Source organism: Chelonia mydas, chromosome 3, assembly GCF_015237465.2.
Source record: "Chelonia mydas isolate rCheMyd1 chromosome 3, rCheMyd1.pri.v2, whole genome shotgun sequence".
NCBI classification, from domain to species: Eukaryota; Metazoa; Chordata; order Testudines; family Cheloniidae; genus Chelonia; species Chelonia mydas.
Window position 1 is genome coordinate 185,831,042 of NC_057851.1, and position 7,381 is coordinate 185,838,422.

Consider the following 7,381-nt stretch of genomic DNA (forward strand, 5'->3'; position numbering starts at 1 on the left):
GCAGTGGAGCCTTCCCAAAAGTGGGGATGCCAGGGCCCCCGCCCCCTCTGTGGCCCCACCTCGCCTCTTCCATCTGAGGTCCCGCCCCCTCCCCTCCTCTTCTGCCCAAAGCCCCGCCCAAGCTGGAGCAGGCTGGGAGCCGCAGCCCCTCCATCTGCCCGGGTGGGGAAGCCAAGAACAGCTCGGGGAGGAGAGAGGGGCGGGCGGGGACACATGTCGGGGACATGGGCCGGGGGTACGGAGGCCGACTTTCTAATTTCAGAAAACCGAACACCCTTGCCCTGCCCACTGCCCCTTCCTTGAGGCCCCGCCCCACGCCTTCCCCTTCCCCTTCCTGAGGCACCACCCCCTCCCTCCATCGCTTGCTCTCCCCCACCCTCTCTCACCTGCTCGTTTTCACTGCAAGGCCCAAACAGACATATTTATTGTTTTGACAGATGTATTATGCTAAGTTCAGGTTTTATTTGTTACAGGACGCTAGAGCTGGCAGCAAAATAGTCAAAAAGGGTAATTGTAAAAAAAATGAAATTTCACACAGGTTTTCATGATGCTTTCCCTCCCCGCTTCCCATTTTTCATAATCAGCTGCATGTTTTTTGTTCACTAGAGTTATTGTAATTTTATGTGCGGAATTAGGACCAGACATTATCACAGTTGCAATGGGTCCATTAAAGGCCCACTCCTGAAGCCCAAATACAAATCCATAGAGCACAACCACAGGAATGCATGCCTGACTCCCACACCTACATGCAGATGCACACGTGTATTCATGTGTACACATCTAGCATGCTCTAACACACATACTTCCACATTATTTATTATTATAATGGTTATTTAGTGCCTAGAGACCCCAACTAAGATCAGGACTCCAAGGAAGCCAAGGATGAGAATAGGGTGGGAGTGAGAGGGGGCAGTGAAGGAGAGAGAAGGGGATGGGAGGGGGTATGTGGGGTGGATGGGAATGCAGTGGGAGGCAGAAGGCTACAGGTACATGAGGATGTGGGGGGCACGGGTGTATAGGGACATAATGGGAGTGCAGCAGTGTATGGAGGTGAATGGGGTGCAGGGCTGTGGGGGGTGAGGGACACGGGGGTGGTGGTGGCTCTAGGAGGTGGAGAGGATGGGTGGGAGAGCGCTGTAAGGGGTACAGGGCTGGGATGGGTAGTTGTGGGGGGCAGGATGGGATGGGGAGGGATGCAGTGAGGAGAATGGGGGGAAGGGGGTGGGACGGGGAGGGATGCAGTGAGGGGGATGGGGTGTAGGGGGGTTGGGATGCACTGGAGCAGCCCCATTCCCAGCACTCAGAAACAGGGATACATACCTCGAACTCCTGGGTGCCGGTGATGGGGCGCCAGACAGACCGCAGTTCGCTGCAGGGCACGCACCACAGCTCGAGCCAGCCACACGAGGAGAAGAGGCCGGGCAGCAGTGGGAGAGGCGTGCACCACACAACCCCTCAATAGCCGCCTGCTGAGCGCTCATGCTAATTCCTCCACTGTGCTGACCCAGCCAATGGGAGCTGCACCTGCGGGTGGGGGGCAGGCAGCATGCAGACCCCCCTGATCTCCCCTAAGGCTAGGAGCCGGACATGTCGGCTGCTTCCTGACCCGGGAGCTGTGCGGCGCGGCAGCTAGCAGGAAGCCTGCCAGCCCTGCTGCGCAGCGGCACCGCCAACCGGACAGTTAATGGCCCGGAGCCACCAGGATCCCTTTTTGACCAGACACCTGGTCACCCTAGCCGGGAGCTGCTCTCTGCCCCCACACCCTGGGCAGGTGGAGAGTCCGTGGCTCCCCACAGCTGCCCTTGTGGCTCTTGCCATGGCCAGGCTTGTTGTAGAATCGGAGACAGGCTCGGTGTGTTTCAGTAGGATCCCCGCCGAGCTGGTGGTGGGCTACCCTGCCACCGACAGGGCCCTGGGTTGGGACCTGGTGGAGATGGTGGGCCCGGGAACCCCCTATGCTGGTCACTGCCCACCCCGGGGTGGTGGCCCAAATCACCTACACTATTGACTCTGGCCACTGGGCTGCACTGCCCTTTGAGCAAGGGCCGTATTGCTGACTGTGGCCATTGGGCCGCACTGCCCTTTGAGCAAGGGCCATATCGCTGACTGTGGCCATTGGGCCACACTGCCCTGAGAGCAAGCGCTGGGCTATTGACTCTGGCCACAGGCCACGCAGCCCTACAGACTCATCCATGGGGCTGTAACACACCACTCCCCCGCCCTCAAAGGGTGATGGGGTGTATCAGCCCTGCGACAGTCCTATACCTCCTTCCCCCCCCCCACACACTTTTGGGAAGGGTCCACTGCCCCTGTGTCCAGTGGAAAAACGAAAAATCTTAAGAAAGAATTAGCATTTCAAACCCTCTGGTGAAAGGATGAGAAACTCCCTTGTGGCAGGAGACTGGATCATTTTTATTTCTGACATGATGTTTATATTGGAATATCCAAGCATGTTCTTTACCCTGTGTCATGAATGATTTGGGCCCATTATTGGTGGGGAAAACAAGACCTTCTGTCTCCACTGATGATCTCTGTCCCCACTTCCACAAGTCCCCTTGTGTCACCACAACCCCAAGCCACTATGCCTGTCAACATCATTGGTGAAATCCTGGCCTCACTGAAGTCCATGGGAGCTTTGCCATTGACTTCAGTGGCAACAGGATTTCATCCCAGATATGTCACTACGTTCTCAGATAAAATGATGCCAGGAAGATATTGTCAATGAAGCTGGGGAATCTCAATGTTCAGTTATGTGACACATCCTATCACCTGTTGCACATGTCAGCTATGGATGATATGAGATTACATAGTACCATAAGGCCCACATTGGGAAATAAATGTTATTACTAGTTAAAAATCAAGTACCAAAGTGCTTTAAAACAAAATAAAAAGACTTTTAAAAGGTCCAGAATAGGAGATATCTGCAGTCCAGGCCCTTTAAATCTACCCCTAATCTTATCCTGGGCTTTATGTTAAAAGGAGCCTGGGAGCAGTGTCAGAGAATGAAATAATTTTATTAAGATAATGTTGAAGTAAAAAGAAAACGGTACAGAGTTCAAGCAGAGAAGTTTACTACACTACCAAATTTATCCCCAGGAGGTAGTGACTACCTAGAACGCCGATTCACTTGGAAAAACAACTCAGGGTTTCTAATGTAATTTACTACCACAAGTTCAGTAAAACAGACAGCTATAGAAAATTGCAGTGATGCACTAATTAGAAGAAATGTGGTCTTGGAACAATATCAGAACAAACGCTAACCATTATAGATTGCTTTCCATTTATTTCTCTTGTTTCCATATATGTGTATATAATCTATCAGAAGTATCTGTATTCAACAAATAAGCTCTTGTACATAAAGTTACCGGATACCATGCCCAGCACTTCACCACATCCTGTCATTTAATCTAGTTGACATGTGTTTGAGTCCTTTTGATCTATACTAACTACCTTTATCTCAATGTAGATCTCAGCGGCCCTATCTGCTATTTCAAAAAAAACTTTAATCAGAGGGCATGAGCTAGTCTTATTGAATTATATTATTCCTCCTCCCCCTAAAACAAAGCGATGTCATGTTTGGTCTCCTTCTTTTTGTTTACTTTTGCATCTACATTTTGATTAGAAATGTTATGTTTGTAAAAGGAACAAGAGGTTATGTAAGTAGATTTAGAATCACTCTAATTTAATTTGAGGACAGAAAAAACCGGACGTTTCCAGAGCATTTTAACTGAAAGGTGAGTGTAAGTTCATGGAGGCCTGGGGCTGCACACAACCAAGTGGGCTGACACACAGTTATCACGACTCTATAGACTAAGAAAAGTCTCAGAGGTAGCACTTTTAACTTCCACTAGTCAGAGTGCCACAGTTACGATGCCTTTAGCCCTTGATGATGTGGGAGAGCCCTATAGGTTAGCCTCAGCTTTAAGGGTATGTCTGTACCTAAATGCTACAGCATAGATACTCACGACAGCGACGGGATACGTTCTCCCGTCACCGTAGTTAATCCACCTCCCTGAGAGGTGGTAACTAAGTTGGCAGAAGACTTTTTCTGTCGACCTAGTGCTGTCTAGGTCTGCATACTACATCTCCAAGGGGTGTGGATTTTTCACACCTCTGAGAGATGAAGCTATGCTGATGTCATTTTTCACTATAGACCAGCCCTAACCCTCCTTTCCAAATGCGGGGTACGGTCTAATGGCTAGGGTACTAGGCTGAGAACCAGCAATCCTGCATTCTATTTCTGACCTGCCATGTGATTTTGGACAAGTCACTTCCACTTCTGCTTCCCTTGCCACTGCTTGTCTGTTTAGATTGCAACTTCTTTGGTATAGGAAGTGGCTCTCAGTATGCATTAGTGCTCAGCACAGCAATGGGCTGATCTGGTATGGAATTGTAATACAAATAATACTTAGAGGTGTAAGTAACACAGAGTCTATGCAAACACTGTGTCACCCTAACTACACTGACATAAGACCTATGCCTCTCGTGGAGGTGGAGTTATTATGTCGGTGTAGCAGGACACTTGCATCAGCAGTACAAGGTGGTAGTGTAGACACTGACATAATTAGGTCGACATAAGCTGCCTTACATCGGCCTAAATGTGCAGTGTAGACCAGGCCTAACTCAATTCAATTTAAGGGTGGGGAGGGACAATTAGACCTAGGCTAAAACACAATTTCTAAACTTAGCTCTGTCCACCCTGTTCTGCGAAACCTTATTTAAGTTTGAATTGGTCTGAAGTGATTCAGCACAATTTGCTGACTCTTTTGAGGTTTAGAACCAAGACTGTTAGAAGTAGAGGAAACGTTCTCCCAGATCAATCACATTTGTTTGTCCATTGATTTATATTCAGGCTTCACAATGGACACCCCATGAAAGTATTTACTTAGAACGGTTGAATTATTCAATAGAGTTTCTGCTGCTGTTGCTAAAACGTACATGAAAAGGCCAGAAAGAACAAGTAGTGCCAGAAGAAGCTGGACCCGGAGACTAAATATTACATTGTTGTTTACTTCATTAAAATGAATACAGCTGCCTATTATGAATGCCCTTGGGTTTCTGCCAACTAGTTCTAGCAGGAGTTAACCAGCAGCTAACGACTGAACAATATAGCCTCCCTTTTAGCATTAATAAATCCATATTCCTATCTTGCCAACATCTTTAGTTTGACACATTAATGACTATACAGCTATTTAATTTTCTCACCAATACCTCTCATGTACCTTATTTGCAGGATGCTGCAATCCATCCATCAGTGAAAACCAGCCAAAGAAAAACTGAAATAAAGGCAACAGAATGTGTAGCAGAACCAGCACATTGGTATGATTCTCCCTTTGTCTACCCCAGTTTCCCACTGGTGCAACACCCCTGACCTTAGTAAATTACTCCCGGTTTTCATCCTTAGACTCAGGCCCGTTGTTTTCTGTACGCTTCCCTTCTCCATGAGAGCATCTGCAAAGTCTCATTCAGTGGAAATGTTTCTAGGAATCAGTGTTAGTGTAGCCTGGGGGTACTGGGGGCTTGGGTGCCCACGGTGACTTTGCAGTGCTCAGAAGCAGAAATGAATATTTCTTGCTGTGATGACTTTTCTACCATCTTCACGAATAAGACCAGTTGGACAGACTGGATTGGCCACTGCAGTGGGGGCAGAAAAAAATATTATGTCATCTGAGTGATCTTTCACCACTAACTTACTGAGATTCTGGATGCATTGTGGGAGATGTGAAAGTCTACACTTCCAGTTTAGTGAAATCATACAAAAAGGTATGGGGGCAGTGGGGGTGTGTTGTGGATTGAGATGATTGTCTCCCTCTGGGAAGGCAAAGTGCCATCAACTCCCAAAAGAGCCATCATTAGGGTCGTGCTCAAGAAATTGGGCCAAATTCTCCAATTCTCCAGTTGCATTGGGGGGTGAGGGAACTCAGGCATAATTTAGAGTCCTCAGTTTTCCTTCATCTCTGTCCATCAAGGGTTTGGTCTCAGTACAAATATTGTACTAATGTCATTGGTTGAAGGTCTCATCCTAGTAATGGACAAAATGGTCATGTGTGTCCATGCTGATTCTTCTATATCTGTAAGCAGACTTTGATAATGTTGGCCATGAGATTTTGTTGAATGGACTTGCAGGCGTGAATGGGTTGTTGACTCAGCTGTGAACCTTGGCAGAGGTGGTCAGGATCCCACGTGAGTGATTCCATTCTTTCCTTCCTGCCCAGAGGATTAGATTGTGAAACTGCTGCACACTACCATGGTGTGGAGTTCTATAAGGTATTGTTTTGTCCCTCCATCCTAGTCTATGTGCTTGTGAAGCTGGTGGGAGAGAGAATAAGGTGATCTGGGCTGTGATGCCACCACTTTTTCAGTGGACAAAAACAGTGCTAGTGTCTTTGCTTTCCATGGGCCTGGCTGAGGCAGGGACGTGGATAGAGTGGGTCGAGGGCAAATCCAGATTAGTAAGAAGCGACGAGAATGATGGCAGTTCTTATGATAGAGGGGTTGCCCCACCTTTGTCCATGAGGTTCACAGTTTCGGGAGCTTCTTGGCTACCAATTCTTTCAGAATGCATCAATGACCAAAAGTGCCCTTTCCCCATCGGTTTGGGGCGATACTGTCATTATTTTTCTCTGATGTGGACTTGCCACAGCTATCCATATCTTTGTGATCTCTAGCCTGGGTTATTGTAATGCATTCCAAAAGGGCTACCCTTAAAAGCCACCGACAAACTGCAGCTGGTGCAGAATGCAGTGTCTCACTTTCTTAGCAGTGAACATACTTCAGTAGTGTTCCAAAGACTACACTGACTCCCTAGCAGCTTCCCCGTTCATTTCAAAATGCTTATATTGGTATGTAAAGGGGGAGGGGGGAAGGATAGCTCAGTGGTTTGAGCATTGGCCTGCTAAACCCAGGGTTGTGAGTTCATTTAGGGATCTGGGGCAAAAATTGTGGATTGGTCCTGCTCTGAGCAGGGGACTAGGTGACCTCCTGAGGTCCCTTCCAACCCTGATATTCTATGATTCTATGAATCCTAACTACCTGCATAACCACTTCTCTCCTGTGCACAAATATGGCGCTTGGGATCAGCTGATGTTCTCTTGCTTATGGTCCCCAGTATTGAATGTCTAGGGGCTAGATGAGAATTTTCAATGGAGGGCTCTGAAATCCATTTGTCCCTTTTGGACTGAAAAGAGAGGTTACTCATCCTGTGCAGTAACTGTGGTTCTCTGAGATGTGTGTCCCTATGGGTGCTCCACTGTAGGTGCGGCAGTGCCCCCTGTGCCTGGGATTGGAGATCTTCATCAGCAGTGGCCGTTAGACCACACATGCACACCTCCCCATCTTGTGCCGTGAGCAGCATGCGTATATATAGTGCTGTGCAGTCCAA